At 42.6% G+C, this 21,573-nt stretch overlaps 1 non-coding gene across 1 annotated transcript; it reads left to right on the top strand.

Annotated features, from left to right (window-relative positions):
* Window positions 1-290: 290 nt before the first annotated feature.
* On the top strand, window positions 291-363 carry TRNAE-UUC. Its single transcript has one exon. It is a non-coding gene; the product is annotated as a tRNA-Glu (tRNA).
* The last annotated feature ends 21,210 nt before the right edge of the window (window positions 364-21,573 follow it).

The raw sequence follows: 21,573 nt of genomic DNA, 5'->3' as shown, positions 1-21,573 counted from the left end.
TAGTGACCTGTTTAATTAACATGATGAGGTAAAGCATGCAGTTAAGATGTAGTCATGATAATGATGGTTTCACAGTTATGGGAAAGCACTTCAAATTAATTTATCCAGGTGAATGTTTAAATTAGCATTTTGTCTGTTTTGTTTATTAAATTGGGGCCCAAAGGGGAAGAGCAGAATTAAGAAATGAATTAAATAATAGGATTACCAAAGAAATTGATAATTATATACAGAGCAGAAATCCTAATTTAAAATGTGCTAGATTTCATTCAGTCAGGAGATATGCAGGGAACTCCCTGGTGGTCCAGTGGTTAGGACTTTGTTCTTTCAATGCCAAGGGTGTGGGTTCAATCCCTGCTTGGGAAACTAAGATCCTGCAAGCTTCTGGGTGCAGCCAAAACAAAACAAAACGAGAAATGTATCTGTGTGGCAGGAAGTATTACTGTCCACTAATACCTCATTCCCCTCTCTTTCCAAGCACTCAGCAGGGCTGTACTTCACCTATTTGGAGTTGATTGAAACTATCTAACTTGCTTTGACCAATAAAATGATAGCAACACACACTTTAGGGTGGAACCATTTAACTTGAGGTCTCAACTCTCCTTGCTTTGGTGATGGTGAGGGTGTGAAGTGCAACAAAGAGCCATTGTCTAATGAACAGCTGCTCTGGACAGATCCATGGACCTGCTGTAGGGCCTGAATAAATGAGAAGAAATCTTTGTTGTGTTAATCCCCTAAGACAGTGGAGCTCTTTCTTCAGTCAGCAGAACCTAGCCTATCCTTCCTGACATGATACCCAGCACATCCTAGATGATGTGTTTGGTGAGTACAGCAAGAGCCATAAGAAAATAATAATGGTCCTTACCAAAAGCTTCTATTATTTAATTCAGGTATGCAGATTTGCAGCTAATGGGACACAGAGCTGGAACACCATTTTGGGAGACGGATCCAAAGGAGTTTGGAAAGCTGAAGCATTGTGATGGTATTGTGCAGTCCCAAAATGGATTTAAAGAAGCAAAAGGGGAATCATACTCAATATTTTATAATAACCTATAAGGGAAAAGAATATGAAAAAGTATGCATGCATGCTTAGTCACTCAGGCATGTCCAATTCTTTGCAACCCTATGGACTGCTGCCCACCAGACTCCTCTGTCTGTAGGATTCTTCTGGCAAGAATACTGGAGTGGGTTTCCATTTTCCTCCTCCAGGGGATCTTCCCAACCTAGGGATTGAACCTGTGTCTCCTGCTTTGCAGGTAGATTCTTTACCCGCTGAGCCATCAAGGAAGCCCGTGTGTGTGTGTGTGAATCACTTTTCTGTACACTTGAAACAACCACAACATTGTAAATCAGCTACACTTTAATAAACAAGAAACAAAAAGACTCACAATGAGCTGACATCTAGTTCCATAGTTCTCTGATCAGAAATCCAGACTCCTGGTAGGTAAGTGGTGATATGCCAGAAATGAACAAAAAGACTCAAGAGAAAAAGCTCTGGGGAAAAAAGTCTTTTTGACATGTCCAGTTGTCTCACAAAATATTAGTTGATACACTGTTCTAATATTTTTAAAAAGTAATGGTGCACTATATAGAATGAAATTTTGGCATCTATTTTTGAAGTAAAAGATAAAACTTAAGAGTAACGTCACCTTTTTGGGGACAGATTGTGCAATACCTCAAGATCCCATAAGGCATCTAAACCCTGTTCTTTGCCTTATGGGCATTTCAGTAGAAATGCTGATGAAGTTGACTGAATTTGACATTAAACCCTTGTCTCTAAACTCTACAAAGAAATGGCCCCAGTCACCCCAATTCCAATTCAATTTTGTTTGTATTATTACATAAGATTTTGCTGAAGCTAAAATATTTGTAGGGCTAAATCTATACCCTTCTATTTCTGTTTCAGTATATGAGATTTTAAGTTGTAGGAGAAAATGTTGATAAAAAGTTATTGCCTCCTTAGAAGCTCCTTTCCAAACAAACACACACTGAGTAAGGTAAGCACCAAAGCAAAAGCGTTCAGCTCTGTTACCACAGGAAGGTGCTGCTGGGAGGCCAGCCCTAGCCAGTTATATCGGTCTTCATTTGTGAGCCTTTTTATGAAAATTATGGATCTAATCTTGTACAATAAGTGAAATAAAAACAGCAAATTTGGGGGAGTATTCGTAAAAAGATTACAACTCATTTATTCAGTAGATATAGATTTCAGGACCGTTATTGTTCTGGGTGGGCTCCCCAGTGACTCAGTGTAAAGAATCCACCTGCCAATGCAGGAGACTCAGGTTCGATCCCTGGGTCAGGGAGATCCCCTGGAGGAGGGCATGGCAACCCATTCTAGTATTCCTGCCTGGAGAATTTTATGGATGGAGGAGCCAGGCAGGCTACAGTCCATGGGGTCTGACAAAGAGTCAGACGCAAGTGAGCATGCACACATGCACTGTTCTGGGTACTAGAGAAGAACAGTGGGCAAAACAGACCAAGCCTCTCTATTCTAGTGAGAGGAGACAGTCCAAGAGTAAGCGAATATAAATATCAAGAGATGATGAGAACCAGGAGCAAAATAAGAGTAAGAGGATAGAGAATGTCTAGAGTGGTACTTCCCTGGTGGCTAAGGCTACATGCTCCCAATGCAGAAGGCCTGGGTTCAATTCCTAGTCTGGGAACTAGTTCCACATGGTGCAGCTAAAGGTCTCACATGCTACATCTAAGACCCAGCACAGCCAAATAGATAAATAAATATTAGAGTGGAGGCTTGTTGTTTCAGACATGGATTGACAGAAATAGAGGCACAAATATTAAATTGACATTGATAAGACAGTGTTATATTGGCTATGGGATGAATTACCGAACAAAATGAAAGCAAATCAGGGAACAAGTAAAAAGCACTATGCCCATGCAATTCATAATCAGCAATAGAAGATTGACTTCACAGGTTAGAAATATATTTGAATATTCCATAGGTGCCACCTTGTTTAAGAAATCAAGCTGCCTTCAGATTAGCAGGTGTGTTTTCCTGGGTTTATTTTAAATGGCTGGAAAATTTCCTCCATTCGTAAGGTGAATTCACATACAACATGTACCTCTGCCCAAGGACAAAAAAACCCATAAGCTTATAAAGCACAAGAGAAAAGTAAGATATAAAGAACTAGGTTGCAATGATAAGGCACAAAAAAAGGAAGGAATGTCTGAAAGACAAACAAGGAGTAAGATGCAGAAAGGGAATTCAGTTCAGTTGCTCAGTCATGTCCAACTCTTTGCAACCCCATGGACTGCAGCACTCCAGGCCTCCCTGTCCATCACCAACTCCTGGAGCTTTCTCAAACTCTTGTCCATTGAGTCGGTGATGCCATCCAACCAACTCATCCTCTGTCATCCCCTTTCCTCCTGCCTTCAATCTTTCCCAGCATCAGGGTCTTTTCCAGTGTGTCAGTTCTTCGCATCACATGGCTAAAGTACTGGAGCTTGAGCTTTAGCATCAGTGCTTCCAATGAATATTCAGGACTGATTTCCTTTAGGATGGACTGGTTGGATCTCCTTGCAGTCCAAGGGACTCTCGAGAGTCTTCTCCAACACCACCGTTCAAAAGCATCAATTCTTCGGTGCTCAGCTTTCTTTATAGTCCAACTCTCACATCCATACATGACAACTGGAAAACCATAACTTTGACTAGACAGATCAAACTCAGGATAAAGGAAGCAGATGCAGAACAGGAAAGAAAAGAATTTTCAAATTCTCTTTTAAGAACAAGTCATGGGAGATCCTCTACATAGAAAACACTAAAGACTCTACCAGAAAATTACTAGAGCTAATTAATGAATATAGTAAAGTTGCAGGATATAAAATCAACACACAGAAATCCCTTGCATTCCTATACACTAACAATGAGAAAGTAGAAGAAGAAATTAAGGAAACAATTCCATTCACCATTGCAACAAAAAGAATAAAATACTTAGGAATATATCTACCTAAAGAAACTAAAGACCTATATACAGAAAACTATAAAACACTGATGAAAGAAATCAAAGAGGACACTAATAGATGGAGAAATATACCATGCTCATGGATCGGAAGAATCAATATAGTGAAAATGAGTATATTACCCAAAGCAATTTACAAATTCAATGCAATCCCTATCAAGATACCGGCGATATTTTTCACAGAACTACAACAAATAATTTCAAGATTTGTATGGAAATACAAAAAACCACGAATAGCCAAAGCAATCTTGAGAAAGAAGAATGGAACTGGAGGAATCAATCTGCCTGACTTCAGGCTCTACTACAAAGCCACAGTCATCAAGACAGTATGGTATTGGCACAAAGACAGACATATAGATCAATGGAACAAAATAGAAAGCCCAGAGATAAATCCACATACATATGGACACCTTATCTTTGACAAAGGAGGCAAGAATATACAATGGAGTAAAGACAATCTCTTTAACAAGTGGTGCTGGGAAAACTGGTCAACCACTTGTAAAAGAATGAAACTAGATCACTTTCTAACACCGCACACAAAGATAAACTCAAAATGGATTAAAGATCTAAATGTAAGACCAGAAACTATAAAACTCTTAGAGGAGAATATAGGCAAAACACTCTCCGACATAAATCACAGCAGGATCCTCTATGAGCCACCTCCCAGAATTCTGGAAATAAAAGCAAAAATAAACAAATGGGATCTAATTAAAATTAAAAGCTTCTGCACAACAAAGGAAAACATAAGCAAAGTGAAAAGACAGCCTTCTGAATGGGAGAAAATAATAGCAAATGAAGCAACTGACAAACAACTAATCTCAAAAATATACAAGCAACTCCTGCAGCTCAATTCCAGAAAAATAAACGACCCAATCAAAAAATGGACCAAAGAACTAAATAGACATTTCTCCAAAGAAGACATACGGATGGCTAACAAACACATGAAAAGATGCTCAACATCACTCATTATTAGAGAAATGCAAATCAAAACCACAATGAGGTACCACTTCACACCAGTCAGAATGTCTGCAATCCAAAAATCTGCAAGCAATAAATGCTGGAGAGGGTGTGGAGAGAAGGGAACCCTCCTACACTGTTGGTGGGAATGCAAACTAGTACAGCCACTATGGAGAACAGTGTGGAGATTCCTTAAAAAATTGCAAATAGAAATGCCTTATGACCCAGCAATCCCATTGTTGGGCATACACACAGAGGAAACCAGAATTGAAAGAGACACATGTACCCCAATGTTCATTGCAGCACTGTTTATAATAGCCAGGACATGGAAACAACCTAGATGTCCATCAGTAGATGAATGGATAAGAAAGCTGTGGTACATATACACAATGGAGTATTACTCAGCCATTAAAAAGAATACATTTGAATCAGTTCTGATGAGATGGATGAAACTGGAGCCGATTATACAGAGTGAAGTGAGCCAGAAAGAAAAACACCAATACAGTATACTAACACATATATATGGAATTTAGGAAGATGGCAATGATGACCCTGTATGCAGGACAGCAAAAAAGACACAGATGTGTATAGCGGACTTTTGGACTCAGAGGGAGAGGGTGTGATGATTTGGGAGAATGGCATTGAAACATGTATAATATCATGTAAGAATCGAAATGCCAGTCTATGTCTGATGCAGGATATGACATGCTTGGGGCTGACGCGCGGGGATGACCCAGAGAGATGTTGTGGGGAGGGGGGTGGGAGGGGGGTTCATGTTTGGGAACGCATGTACACCTGTGGTGGATTCATGTCAATCTATGCCAAAACCAATACAGAATTGTAAAGTAAAAATTAAAAATAAATAAATTAATTAATTTAAAAAAAATGAAGTACTTGTAAAAAAAATAAAAAAAAAAAAAAAAAAAAAAACGACACCTTAAAAAAAAAAAAAAAAAAAGAACAAGTCATGGGGACTTCCCTAGTGGTCCAGTTGTTATGAACTGCCTGCCAATACAGGGGACACTGGTTTGATTCCCAGTTAAGGAACTAAGATCCCCCATGCCCTGGGGCAACTAAGCCTGTGCTCCATGGCTACTGAAGTCTGGGTACTATAGAGCCCATGCTCCGCAACAAGAAAAGCCAACGATGAGAAGCCCAAGCACTGCAGCGAAGAGTAGTCCCCGCTCGCTGAAACTAGAGAAAGCCTACACATGGCAACAAAGACTCAGCACAGCCAAAAATAATTAATTTTAGAAAACAGAGCAAGTCATACTATTGTAATACCACCTCATTTTCTCAATGGCAGATTTCATAAAGGATATAAAATCTCCAAAAGACCATTTTTGATGGAAAAAAAAAAAAGAGAGAGAATGTGGAGAATGCAAATAAAATTCTTTCAAACTTAAAAAGCAGAACACTTATGTATTTTTATCTTTCTTTAATGATAAACAATAACAATGGCTAATCCTGAGTGTTTATGATGTGTCAACCACAAAGTGCTTTTTGTGAATTAGCTCATTTACTCTTCATGACAGCCCTATGAAGTGGTAACATGAAAATGTCCATTTCATTTTGTAGTTGTATTAGGATTTAAAATCTTGCGTTAAAAATCTCAAATAGACCATATGAATTATGAGGAAAGTGCTCCTGAGAGGTAAAATGACTTGACTAAAGTCAAAAGTGGCCAAGCCAGGATTGGATCCAGGAACTCTAGTGCTCATGCTCTTTGCTGCTATGTGTTCAGGCACAGCTCTGGGTTCTCAACTTCTGTGCACATACCAGGATGCTCTGGGATTCTATGCAGACTCACACTGCAGCAGGATAAAACTCCTTGATTTGTTGCCTCTCTTTTGTTTGAGATTTGTAAAATGTACACATACTTCTCTGAGATTTCAGAGTAGATTTAAAACTTTATAATAGATACCTACAGCCTGATGTCATCAGTAAGTGATAAATAACTCAGATTGCATGGAGGTTACTTATTTTTCACATAGCTTACTGGATTAAGCTGTAAGAATTCTATACTCAGGGGTCTAAGATTAATAGTACATGTGGGAGAAAGTAAATGCTCCTGACTGCTTTTCTGGATGGCTTTGTTTTGGAGAGATCATTGTTGGCTGACACCTTCCCCATAATAGTTGACCATGACCTCACATTTTGAGAAAAACGACTTTCTCACATCTCGCACAATGGTCTTCAGAAATCTCCACCTGTTATTTGCTTAACCATACAACTGTGAAATGATGGGGGTAAGCACAAAACTGAGGTTTAAAAACAGCACAATTTAGTCTCACTCATTTCAGCTGAAGCTCCAATGCTCTGGCCACCTGATGCGAAAAAGTGACTCACTGGAAAAGACCCTGATGCTGGGAAAGATTGAAGGCAGGAAGAGAAGGGGACAACAGAGGATAAGATGGTTAAGTGGCATCACCAACTCAACGGACACAAGTTTGAGCAAGCTCCTGAAGTCAGTGATGGACAGGGAAGCCCGGCATGCTGCAGTCCGTGGAGTCACAGAGTCGGATACAACTGAGCAACTGAACTGAAGTCCAAAATGGGTGATCAGGACTGATTTCCTTTGGGAGACTCGAGAGGACAGCTCATTTCTTACACATCACTCCAACCTTTGCCTCCATCATCATGTATGTTTCTCTGCCTCCACCTCTGACCCTCTGCCTCCTTTTATAAGGACACTGTGATTACATTAAGGCTATCTTTCCATTTCAAGGTCCTTAACAAAATCACATCAACATGTAAGGTAACATATTCAGGGTTCTGGGATTAGGATGTGAATATCCTTACAGGGAGGTGGGGGTGGGGTGTGGTGGCGGTGCTATTTCTCAGGCTTCTTGTTGTTTAGTTGCTAAGTCGTGTCTGACTCTTTGTGACCCTCATGGACTGCAGCACACCAGGCTTCCTTGCTCGTCACTATCTCCCAGAGTTGACTCAAACTCATGTGCATTGAGTCGGTGATGCCATCCAACCAACCTCATCCTCTGTGGTCCCCTTCTCCTCCTGGCCTCAATCTTTCCCAGCATCAGGGTCTTTTCTGCTCAGTTCTCAGTTGCCTTTTCACCTGACCTATTAGGTGCACTTGATCTCTCCTGCCTTGATAAATTTTTGTCCTTTGGTTCTGGGGACATCACAACCTCTTGAGTGTCTACCTCTGTTGTGGCTGCTGCTTCTGAGTTGTCTCCCTTGCTGGTCTCCCCTATTCTCCCTGACCACTTGCTCTTTGGTCTTCTCTCTGTTTAGACTCCATCCAAGTCTTTAAATATCACCTATATGCTGTGATTAAATCTCAGCACCTCCATTTAGGTCTCTGGACTTCCCTGGTGGCTCAGATGGTAAAGTGTCTGTTTACAATGTGGGAGACCTGGGTTCAAGCCCTGGGTCGGGAAGATCCACTGGAGAAGGAAATGGCAATCCACTCCAGTGCTATTGCCTGGAAACTCCCATGGACAGAGGAGCCTGATAGGTTACAGTCCATGGGGTCGCAAAGAGTCAGACAGGACTGAGCGACTTCACTTTCACTTTCACTTTTAGACATTTGTAACTTAACATGCCCAAATGTGAATTCCTGATCTTTCTCCCTGCTTGAATCTGTTCCAACTTCAGACTTTCCCACCTTGGTTGTTGGCAGCTGCGTCCTTTGGTTGCTCTAGCCAAACTCTATGGATTCATCTCCAACTCCTGTCTGTCTCCAAATACCCCACACCCCACCCATCAGCAAATCCCATTGGCTCCACTTACAACACACACCTAAAATCCAGCACATTGCCACTGCTTTCATCCTGCTCCCTCCTCTGCCCTCTTTTTTCTGCCCAAGCTTACTGCAAACACCTCTAGCCTCCTGCTTCCAGTTTTGCTCCCTGTAGGCTTTTCTCAACACAGCAGCCACAGTGACCCTTTTATAAAAGGTCTTGGTGTATCACTCCTTTGCTTAGAAACCTGCAATGGCTCCAAGTCACCCTCATGATGAGAGTGAAACCCTGGAAGTTCCTCCATGCCCTGCCCATCAATCTTGCTGACATTCTCTCCTCTTAGGCTCTCCTCTGATCATTCTGCTTCAGCTGCATTGACCTCTTTCTTGTTCCTTGAACACATCAGATGAGTTTTACCCTTAGAGTCCTTGAACTGTCTCTTCTCTCTGTCTGGAGTTGTCTTTCCCAGGGATCTGTGTGACAAATTCTTTTACCATCTTTAAGTTTTTGCTCATTTAACGTCTTCTCAATGGGACTTTCCCTGTCCACCCTGCCAGAGGCCTTTCAGGGGAATGTGAATTTGAAAGTAACTGCAGAGTGTCTATTAAAATCCATAGCTGCATCCTTTAGTACAGCCATTCCACTGGGAGCATCTCTCCCATTGAAATAGAAAGCACAGAAGCACCACTGTGTAAGTATCCATTTATAAGGATAGTTATTGCACCATTTTTCATAGGCTAAAAAGCAGCTGGAGCAATCTAATTGCTCATCAATAGAAAAATGGTTGAATTAATTATGGTAAATCATATTAAAGAACATTATGCAGCTATTAAAAAGAATGAAGTTAGATATATTGTTACTAAGCTGAAGGATGGCAATGCTGCATAATTAAGCCAAAGCAGCGTGTTGCAGAGTAACGTGTAAAGTATTACTACATTTTTGAAAAACAGAAACAAAAATCCAAGTAACTGCTTTAAGACCATGGGAAAAGTGTAGCTGAATACACATGAAGCTGTTAGCATCAGTTATCTAAAGGATATAAGAATGGAGCAGGAAAAAAACTGACCTTGTCTTGAGACATTTCCACATTGTTTCATTCAATAAAATGGGCACATAACAATTCGGTAATTACAATGAAAAAATTTAAACTGCAAACCACTCAGTAATACCTTGCTTACCAGGACCACTCTGTCCATTTTCACTCACTTAAGTAACAGCTGATCACTTGCTGTGTGTCAGGCACCAAACTGCATGCAAAGCCACAGGAAGAATAAAGGATGACGGGGGGGTGGGGGGGACAGGGTGTGCTTGTTTTCCATCCAATATTTGGGATTTTTTAAAAAATTAAGTTATTTGCTCCAATTTAAAAATCAGAATATTTCATTTACAAGTGTTGACCTCTCCTAAATTGAGAACATATGTCAACACTGGGACTGTATCCCCTTGTGGTGAAAATCTGCTTATACTAAGTTGTCTGCGGTCTTCTTTAAATGAGGCCTGTTGTCTCCAGCTGATCCCAGTCCTCACTGTCCTGCTACTGGCATGTGTCCTATCTCATGTGCTTCTCTCCTGGAGACATTTTAACCTTTGTCTCCTGGTCTAGACTAAGGCTGGGGTCGTGTGGCTGAGAGGATGTGATGAGTAAAGAAACGTTAAGGGGGCAGATATGAGAGGGCTTGGTGACCAATTAGTGAGGGGGAGAGGGACCAGGAGACTGGTAAGTATGATGAGGTCACTACCTAAGACATGAAACACAGGAAGAGAGGATCCAGTTTGTGGGGGAATGATGGAAGAGATGAGGTTTCAGTTTTGGACTAATTATCTGTAGACCATCTGGGAAAAGATATTCCGATAACAGCTGAAAACATAGAGTCCAGGAAGATGATCAGAACTAAAGATAAATATTTGTGAATCAAAGAGGTGGTTTTTAGGGTAACTGCAACACTGGTAGTTGATTGACTGTTCAGGGAGGGAAGGTGAGGGAGTGAACTTTCAGGAACATTCCTTTTTGGAGAAGGCAATGGCACCCCACTCCAGTACTCTTGCCTGGAAAATCCCATGGATGGAGGAGCCTGGTGGGCTGCAGTCCATGGGGTCGCTAAGAGTCGGACACGACTGAGCGACTTCACTTTCACTTTTCACTTTCATGCACTGGAGAAGGAAACGGCAACCCACTCCAGTGTTCTTACCTGGAGAATCCCAGGGACGGGGGTGCCTGGTGGGCTGCCGCCTATGGGGTCGCACAGAGTCAGACATGACTGAAGTGACTTAGCAGCAGCAGAGGAAGAGTATCAGGAAAGGGAGGAGACAGTTAAGGGGGGAAATGGTCACAGAAGACAAGACCTACAAAAGTCTCCTAGGGAAAATGTAGTTACTAGTGAAACATCTCCGAGCCTCATATCTAGTCCTTCAGAACCTAATCTTAGACATATCCAGGAGACTTGGACTCACATCCCAACCCTGGCACAAGCTTAGTGTACCATCTTATACAAGTCTTTAAACTCTGGGCCTTGGGTATCATATTTGTAAGTAAGAAGGTTGGATCACATGATTGATCCCTTTGAAGTACTGACATCCTAGGATTCTTAAAAGCCGCCTCCTCCAGTGGGTTATCACTATTGCCCATTCTTCCTGAAACCATGCAGCAGTGTGTGTGGGGGTGGGGGGTCGGGGGTGGGGGGGGATGTATTTCTATCACTTCTATATCCAGAATAATAACTAGGCTAGATTTTGTCAGTTCTTCCTACATCAAAAGAAGAAGCAAACAACTGCTCTCTGAGAAATGAAGGAACTTAAAGAAGACCCTACTGTTACCTTGCCCAATTTCATGGATCACTTGTAACATACTCATGAATTCTCTTACTCTGAGGTTACACTTCCAAAAGTAAATTTAGAGGAACATGGGAACAGTGATTTTCAAAGGGGCCAGTTGTTCTCTGGCAACCAGGATCAATCACTTCTCAGAGCGAGGATTTCCCCTCTGGTTTCTAATGTTATATTTCCTTAACTAGATTATGAGGTTCTTAATGATGAAAATTTTCCTACACAGTCAGCTCTCAATAAATGTGTATTGAAATGAACATCTTGAATTATTCAATGTTTTCATGTTTAACAATTGGATTAAGAATGGATGTCTCCACTTTAATTAGAGTAAGATACACTTAAGAAGTCACATTTCAGGAGAGGCCAAAAAAAGAAAATGAGTCTTAGGGGAGAGGAAATGTCATAGGAAAAAATATGTGGAAAATGGCAGATTCTGAAATATAAGAGAATTGGATAGTTATGCACGGTAAGAGACCACAAGGTCAAAAGGGAAGGTGAACGGATACAAGTTACCACCGTCACACTACGTGGGGTTAAACAATTATTACTCAGTCTATGCCCACAAATGAAGATGTTGCACATCCTCTTTCAACTGTTACCATCTTTTTCCATCACAAAGCAGGCAGGGACAGAGGAAAGGCCTGTCACCCTGATCACTCCAGGTACAGTCTTTTTTTAATACTGGCTGACCTCGAATTAGCCAATCCTCGTGTGATGAGCATGTCCATTTGACCTTGGTAAGCTCACCAACACTTTTCCCATCCAATTCCTCCTGAAAGATTCCTACTAAGGACCAAGGTCATATCTTGAGCATCAATTTAGTTCACATTCAATGGCACTTAACAGAGTTGCCAGATGAAATACAGGACACCCAGATAAACTGAATTTCACATGAACAATGAATACTTTTAAAATATAAGTATTCTCAGAGGTTCTGTATTTTTATTTGCTAAATCTAACAACGCTGCACTTTGTATTCCTTAACATTTCTGTTTCTGAGGTTTCTGACTTTGACTTGGTTGCAACACTTCAACCATCCCCTCTGGGGTGCTTTTTGTACCTCTAATGGTCACAGTTGGTCACTGGCACCAGAGGGACAAGCAAAGTACCTTAAGTCTAAAAGAAGGCTGAGGGACAGTGGATCAGCTTGTTCATTCAGCAAACAGTCATGGAGCATAATCTTACTTTATTCCAGGTACTGTGCTAAGCTAGGTAACAATTCCACACCCCCAAGGAACTCCCAGGCTAGAAGATGAAAGTGATCTGTACAGAGAGCATACTGGGTTTTAAAATCTATCACTGACAAGCTATGCAACTCTGAATTCACTGAGGATTTGGAGGCTTCTGTTTTCTCATCAAAATAGAATGTAGACAGTAGGAAGGAAAATTTTTACTGTTTGAAAAGTGTAGCAGACTTCATCTGGGAGAGTGAACAGCTTTGGGGAAATTCTTGGCTAAGCAAAGCTTAGCAAGAATCAGAAATATTAAACATAAGTAGGTAAAACTACTGCAGATCAAATGGAAAAGGGCATCGTCCTTGGAGGCCTTCTTTGGATAAGTGGTTTGGAAAGGGGCTGGGAACAAAGGGTTGGGTTCCTAAAGAATGGGGAAGAGATGGGAGACGCATTGTACGTGAGAGCACAGTAGCAATATGGCAGATGGCAAGGTCCTGGAGGTGCACCAGTAAGGCCAACAGTGTGAAGGAAATGTCTGGTTTTCTGAACCTGAAGTTTTTTATTTTGCTGAGTAAATCTGCTCTATATCCTTCAGTCCTTAATAAAGGAAGTTGCAGACAACAGTGCTAGGCTCACAGGGTCTTAGAAATAGAAATCTGGGGTTGTGTGGCCAAATTAAAATGAAGTGCATTTGTTTACTTAACAAATATTTATTGAATGCTTATTTTGCGCCAGACATGGCTGGATAATGGTGAGTAAAGTTATACCTGGAGCTCCAGCTGAGTCTGAAAGTCAGTGATTAATCAAATAATTACCAGTATTTAGTTAAACAAGGAAAACATTACATTGAGGGGATTCTCATGCCATGGCAGACTACAAAAACAAAAATCTAAGCTAGAAACGCCTCAGTATAAAAAATTGAAACATAATGACAAACCAACACAAATAGCCAACTAGGCCTTATACTATAGCTAATCGATAACTTCCATAGTTTCAGTTCAGTTCAGTCGCTCAGTCGTGTCCAGCTCTTTGCGACCCCATGAATCGCAGCACACCAAGCCTCCCTGTCCATCACCATCTCCTAGAGTTCACTCAAACTCATGTCCATCGAGTCGGTGATGCCATCCAGCCATCTCATCCTCTGTCGTCCCCTTCTCCTCCTGCCCCCAATCCCTCCCAGCATCAGAGTCTTTTCCAATGAGTCAACTCTTCGCATGAGGTGGCCAAAGTACTGGAGTTTCAGCTTCAGCATCAGTCCTTCCAAAGAACACTCAGGACTGATCTCCTTTAGAATGGACTGGTTGGATCTCCTTGCAGTCCAAGGGACTCTCAAGAGTCTTCTCCAACACCACAGTTCAAAAGCATCAATTCTTCGGCACTCAGCTTTCTTCACAGTCCAACTCTCACATCCATACATGACCACAGGAAAAACCATTGCCTTGACTAGACGGACCTTTGTTGGCAATGTAATGTCTCTGCATTACAATATGCTGTCTAGATTGGTCATAACTTTTCTTCCAAGGAGTAAGCATCTTTTAATTTCATGGCTGCAGTCACCATCTGCAGTGAATTTGGAGCCCCAAAAAATAAAGTCTGACACTGTTGCCACTGTTTCCCCCCATCTATCTGCCATGAAGTGATGGGACCAGATGCCATGACCTTTGTTTTCTGAACGTTGAGCTTTAAGCCAACTTTTTCACTCTCCTCTTTCACTTTCATCAAGAGGCTTTTTAGTTCCTCTTCACTTTCTGCCATAAGGGTGGTGTCATCTGCATATCTGAGGTGATTGATATTTCTCCCAGCATTGTGGATTCCAGCTTGTGCTTCTTCCAGCCCATACTTTGCTTCTACCTTTTCTCTTAAAAAATCTCTACCTACTGTAGGTGGAGCTCTCCTAGCCACTTCCAGTTTGTGGCTGCCTGATTCTAACCAATTTTTCCTTGAGGAAACTCTTAAAATGTTTAATATGCCTCAGTTTATCTTTGAACATGAGGAAAGTAATGCAAAACTTCAACAGTGATAAGGGCTGCAAAAGAGAAGTATTTAGAGCTAACAGAGAACATTTGAAAACAGAAGTTGGACCTAATCCAAGGGGTCAACCCTTCTGTTAATGTTCAGGGGAAGAAGAGTTCATTTCATTGTAAGCACGTAGGGCATTCCAGGCAGAGGACACAGCAATGTCTTCCCATTACTTCAGAAAATGCATGGATTGGGGAACTGGAGTAGAGCTTGCCAGAAGCATTCATGCAGGTCAGGGTACTCCAAGAATTCTTTCCAAAATCAGCTCATGAATGGGCTTCCCTGGTGGTTCAGCAGTAAGGAATCTGCCTGCCAATGCAGGAGACATGGGGTCTGGGAAGATCCCACGTGCTAGCAGAGCGGCTGAGCCCGTGCACCACAACTACTAAAACTGTGCTCTCAGTTCAGTTCAGTCGCTCAGTCGTGTCCGACTCTTTGCGACCCCATGAATCGCAGCACGCCAGGCCTCTCTGTCCATCACCAACTCCCGGAGTTCACTCAGACTCACGTCCATCGAGTCCATGATGCCATCCAGCCATCTCATCCTCGGTCATCCCCTTCTCCTCCTGCCCCCAATCCCTCCCAGCATCAGAGTCTTTTCCAATGAGTCAACTCTTCTCATGACGTGGCCAAAGTACTGGAGTTTCAGCTTTAGCATCATTCCTTCCAAAGAAATCCCAGGGCTGATCTCCTTCAGAATGGACTGGTTGGATCACCTTGCAGTCCAAGGGACTCTCAAGAGTCTTCTCCAACACCACACTTCAAAAGCATCAATTCTTCAGCACTCAGCCTTCTTCACAGTCCAACTCTCACATCCATACATGACCACAGGAAAAACCATAGCCTTGACTAGACAGAACTTAGTCAGCAAAGTAATGTCTCTGCTTTTGAATATGCTATCTAGGTTGGTCATAACTTTTCTTAAAAGGAGTAAGTGTCTTTTAATTTCATGGCTGCAGTCACCATCTGCAGTGATTTTGGAGCCCCCAAAAATAAAGTCTGACACTGTTTCCATTGTTTGCCCATCTATTTGCCATGAAGTGATGGGACCGGATGCCATGATCTTCATTTTCTGAATGTTGAGCTTTAAGCCAAATTTTTCACTCTCCACTTTCACTTTCATCAAGAGGCTTTTTAGTTCCTCTTCACTTTCTGCCATAAGGGTGGTGTCATCTGCATATCTGAGGTGATTGATATTTCTCCAGGCAATCTTGATTCCAGCTTGTGTTTCCTCCAGTCCAGTGTTTCTCATGATGTACCCTGCAGAGAAGTTAAATAAGCAGGATGACAATATACAGCCTTGACGTACTCCTTTTCCTATTTGGAACCAGTCTGTTGTTCCATGTCCAGTACTAACTACTGCTTCCTGACCTGCATACAGGTTTCTCAAGAGGCAGATCAGGTGGTCTGGTATTCCCATCTCTTTCAGAATTTTCCACAGTTTATTGTGATCCACACAGTCAAAGGCTTTGGCATAGTCAATAAAGCAGAAATAGATGTTTTTCTGGAACTCTCTTGCTTTTTCCATGATCCAGCGGATGTTGGCAATTTGATCTCTGGTTTCTCTGCCTTTTCTAAAACCAGCTTGAACATCAGGAAGTTCACTGTTCACGTATTGCTGAAGCCTGGCTTGGAGAATTTTGAGCATTACTTTACTAGAATGTGAGATTAATGTAATTATGCAGTAGTTTGAGCATTCTTTGGCATTGCCTTTCTTTGGGATTGGAATGAAAACTGACCTTTTCCAGTCTTGTGGCCACTGCTGAGTTTTCCAAATTTGCTGGCATATTGAGTGCAGCACTTTCAAAAAGATATTGAATGGTTAGCCTTGGAAACGAACAGAGATCATTCTGTCGTTTTTGAGATTGCATCCAAGTACTGCATTTTGACTCTTTTGTTGACCATGATGGCTACTCCATTTCTTCTGAGGGATTCCTGCCCGCAGTAGTAGATATAATGGTCATCTGACTTAAATTCACCCATTCCAGTCCATTTTAGTTCGCTGATTCCTAGAATGCCAACGTTCACTCTTGCCATCTCTTGTTTGACCACTTCCAATTTGCCTTGATTCATGGACCTGACATTCCACGTTCCTATGCAATATTGCTCTTTACAGCATCGGATCTTGCTTCTATCACCAGTCACATCCACAGCTGGGTATTGTTTTTGCTTTGGCTCCATCCCTTCATTCTTTCTGGAGTTATTTCTCCACTGATCTCCAGTAGTGTGTTGGGCACCTACTGACCTGGGGAGTTCCTCTTCCAGTATCCTATCATTTTGCCTTTTCATACTGTTCATAGGGTTCTCAAGGCAAGAATACTGAAGTTGCTTGCCATTCCCTTCTCCAGTGGACCACATTCTGTCAGACCTCTCCACCATGACCCGCCCATCTTGGATTCCCCGCGGGCATGGCTTAGTTTCATTGAGTTAGACAAGGCTGTGGTCCATGTGATCAGATTGACTAGTTTTCTGTGAGTATGGTTTCAGTGTGTCTGCCCTCTGACGCCCTCTTGCAACACCTACCATCTTACTTGGGTTTCTCTTACCTTGGGCGTGGGGTATCTCTTCACGGCTGCTCCAGCAAAGCGCGCCCACTGCTCCTTACCTTGGACGAAGGGTATCCCCTCACTGCCGTCCTTCCTGACCTTCAACGTGGGATAGCTCCTCTAGGTCCTCCTGTGCCCGCACAGCCACCGCTCCTTGGACGTGGGGTTGCTCCTCCTGGCCGCCCCTGACCTCGGACGCGAGGCAGCTCCTCTTGGCCGCCCCTGGCCTCAGACACGGGGTAGCACCTCTCGGCCGTTCCTGCACCGTCGCAGCCTGGCACTCTCAGCCGCTGCCCCTGACCTCAGACGTGGGGTAACTCCTCTTGGCTGCCGCCCTTCGGGCATGGAGTCCTCCAGGCTTCTGCCCCTGACCTCGGACGTGGGGCAGCTCCTCTCAGCCACGCTTAGTGCGCCAGTTGCCGAACCTGTGCTCTAGAGCCCAGAAAATGCAACTACTGAAGCCCAGGCACCGAGAGGCTGTGCCCCAATAAGAGAAGCCACCACAATGAGAAGTCTGTGAAATGCAACCAAGAGTAGTCCCTGCTTGCCACAACTAGAGAAAAGCCTGCATAGTAACAAAGACGCAGCACACAGCCAAAAAGAAATAAATGAAAGAAACTGTATGTGTATATATGTGTGTATATATATATAAACAAATTGATATGACCATTCCCGAAATGAATAAGCACACCCTATGAAATGTACTTATACACATGTTACATTTACTTAATGTATTGAGAGGATAGTTTCCCTGACAGTATGGAGAAATAACCCACATCCATATGTAGTCATTAGAGAAGGAAACTTCTGTTAGCGGATGAAGACATTTCATGAAATTTCCCCAAGCTAACCAGAAATACTCCTTGCAGTCCTTCCTGTTATATCAAGCAACCATCCTTCCGCTAATTCCTCCCCTGTGATCCATCAGTGCTGTGGTCAATACAACCACCTCATGGTAATCATTTGTTGATGCTTCTGTGTACTAGAAAGTTGACAGTCAATATAAATTCAATGTTTGACCAAGAGCTGTGATATTACATTTGCAGAGCTGCTAAGAACAATATTTTCCATTAAGAACAAAATCTTGATACCAGGGCTCTTTTGGAGGCCAGTCAAGTATAATATTAATATATTTGAGAGTAACTAAAATATTAAAGCATTATATGTATGATAAGTGTATTTGCACTGTATTCAAGTGGCTCTTAACTGCTAGTAAAATCAGTTTCTCTCTCTTTTGCTTCCCTTGTTAAAATCTCTATGGTATGAAGCAGATCGAGATAATCAGTAGGAATATGCCATTAATATTGCAACTGAGATCAGATGAGAATAAGTCTGGTAAAGAAATAAAGGTTTAGAAGAACAGGCTTTTGAGATAATCTATAAAAAAACATATTGAAATGAACTATCTAAATATTAACCTTATCCAAGGATATTAACCTAAAAATATGGAAGAAACTCTTATATAAATTCAGTGATCTGAATTTTTAATATGCAAAATTAAATGCCATGTTCAATTTTGTTTTTTATACAAACATGAATATTGACATTATCCATACAACCAGAAAGAGCTGGCCTTCGTACAGTGCTTCAAGGCTTGTACATGGCAGAGTTTCAGTTTCCATTAAATAAACAACAAATGACTTTTAAAATTTAAACACAAAGCTGAATTTTTCATAGAGAATTGATTTACTAAGTGCTTGCCCTGTTTCTTCCTAAAATGTACAGAAAGTGACCCCTAGTGGGATTTTGAGGAAGCATTTCTCCAATGTTTTTCATGGATCTCTTTTATCTCTGTATACTCAGATGGTAAAGAATCCATCTGCAATGGGGGAGACCCTGGATTGGGAAGATCCTCTGGAGGAGGGCAGGGCAATCCACTCCAGTACTCTTGCCTGGAGAATCCCCATGGACAGAGGAGCCTGGCAAGCTATAGTCCATCGGGTCACAAAGAGTCAGACATGACTGAGCGACTAAGCATAACACAGCATAGATGCTATGCTGCTGTGTGCCGGGCATCAAGCTAGGCTCTGGGGAAAAAACATGATTGAAAGTGAAGTTCAACGTGGCTGAGAGAGGCAGACATTTCTAGAACCAACCAGAGCTGCGTCCAGATAGACAAAGTGGAAACAGCTAATTTGGCAAGGGGCTGGGGAGAGAGTCAGGTCGTACAGAGGAGTGTAGAAATGGAGACAAGCTACTCGAATGGAGAAGCTGGAGCACTATGGTAGCTTCTGGAAACTGTCAGTGGTTCCATTTGGTGAAGCATGAGCTCTTATAGCAGAGTGGATAAAGTAGAAAAGTAGGCCAGGACCAGGCCTTTATCCTGTTGGATAGGGTCCCCCACACTGTGCTTGATGGGTACAAACAGAGCTGTAACAAATAATGTACCAAAAAACATCAAGAATGTCAGTATTAACTAGGCCTTACATAGTATGGGAGACTATGGGGTTTTAAAAACAGGCTTTTTAAATTCTGCAGCCCACAGAAAGACCAAGTCAGAGAGGAGATTATTCAAGTCAGGAAGTCAAGATAGAGCACCCCTCTCTTTGTGGGTTAGACATGAGAAGAAGCAGAGAGCAGGCAGCAGCTCCAGATGTTGTGATTACAGACAAAAAGAGGTGCCATTGGGCAAAAGAAGTGTTCACGGTCTCTTCAGTGGGAGAGAGCAGGTGTGGGTGAATCTTACAAACACCCAGCAAGGCTTGAATAACAGTTACCCTTAAATAGCATCACCATTAGCAATAGCAGCGTCACTGGCATTTATTGAGTCATTTATATGTGCCAGGAACTGTGTTGTTTCTGCATTATTTGAATCCTCACAATAAGCCCTTAAAGAATTACTCATCTTATCGTACAAATGAGGAAGTTGAGACTTACAGAGATTAACCGATTTGCTCCCAGTCCATTCAGCTGGTCCGAGGAGTGACTGATCAATGTTGAATCTGCTGTGCTACTTCGGTGCAGTGGGCCTGGAGCCTGGCACTGTGGGCTCACCCGAAAATGGAGAGTGGTTACAGCCAGGAGAGCAAGTGAATTCATCAAGGGACGCTGTGACAGGAGAAAAGAAGGGTGGAGGTGGAAGCCCAGAGGATGGGAAACCTGAGGGAAAGGAGGGTGTCTTTTTATTTTTCCATCTGAAGTAGGGAGGAGGGGGAAAGAGAAGAAGAAAGGAAAGAAGAGAGGGATGAGTCAAAATGGTAGAAATATAACCAGGAGAGAAGGGGAGAGAGACAGAGGGAGAGTGAGAGAGTGAGCCCTTCCAGAAGGAAGTAGAATTTGGCAATGTCGGACGCTGCAGAGGAATCAGAGGAGTGGTGAAGACTAACTGTTGATTGCCCTTAGAAGGTAACTGTCTGAGAGAAATTTTCATGCAATGGAGGGCAAACCCTTTCTTCAAGGAGCCGAGGAACAAACAGGAAGTAAAGGAAGGGAGTGAGCCAGTGCTCTCTCCTTTATTAAAGAGCCTGGCTGAGAAAAATAGGAAGTTAGATAAGACATGATAAAGAAGGGGTTTCCCTCCTAAACACGGGGAAAATCTACCTAATCACGTTTCTATGTTGAGGAGAAGCAGACATGGGAAATAAGAGCCTGATGGTAAAGTCCAAAGACTAGCTGACCAAATGCAGGAGAGACAGGAGGTCTAGAGCCCAGAAAGAAAAGGCCAAGAAGATCCACGAAGAGCAGAGGGTACGCGGGCTGTCCGTCAGGAGAAGACGGAGGCAGAGGCAAGCCCACTGTCGGCTTTTTCCTTCTGAAGTAGGAACTGAGGACAGTGGTTCAGAGTCAGAGGATAGAAAGGGGAGGGAGCTTGGAGAAAAGCCTTCCAACAAGTGCTGTTAGGTCGACCTGAGACCCCTAAACCGGGCGGAGCTACAGCAAAGGAGCCGGAGCGGAGGCGGCGGGCGCGCGCCTGCGCGGTGCTGCCCTGGCCCTTCCCCTGCACACCTGGGTACGGGTGCAGAGAAAGCCCGTCACAGGGAACTGCTGAGGAGCTGGGCAGTGTGTCACAGACCAGACACTTTGCAGATCAAATATGGCAGAAAAGAATGAAAATGCTGCCAAGATTTTTTAAGAGAAGTGAAGTCTGGGGATGAGCGCAGGTATCATAAGAAACTGGACAGAAAAGGGGGAAGTTGAGAGTCAGGAATTCTTAGTGTTGGAGGCCAGAAGGATAGGAAGGTGTGATCCCAGAGGAAGATGCTAGCCATTCCTTGTGAACACCCATGTCCCAGGCACCATGCCAAGTGCATTGTTTATGTTATTTTAATTTAACCTTACAGCAAAACTATGAAGTTAATAGCACTCTCCTTATTTTACAGGTGAGGCCACTGGGGCTCAAATACAGCAGCTAATGTGTTCAATGTCATGCAGCTGA

Source organism: Oryx dammah, unplaced genomic scaffold (assembly GCF_014754425.2).
Source record: "Oryx dammah isolate SB20612 unplaced genomic scaffold, SCBI_Odam_1.1 HiC_scaffold_29, whole genome shotgun sequence".
Taxonomy (NCBI): Eukaryota; Metazoa; Chordata; class Mammalia; order Artiodactyla; family Bovidae; genus Oryx; species Oryx dammah.
This window is presented reverse-complemented; position numbering and strand designations above follow the sequence as displayed.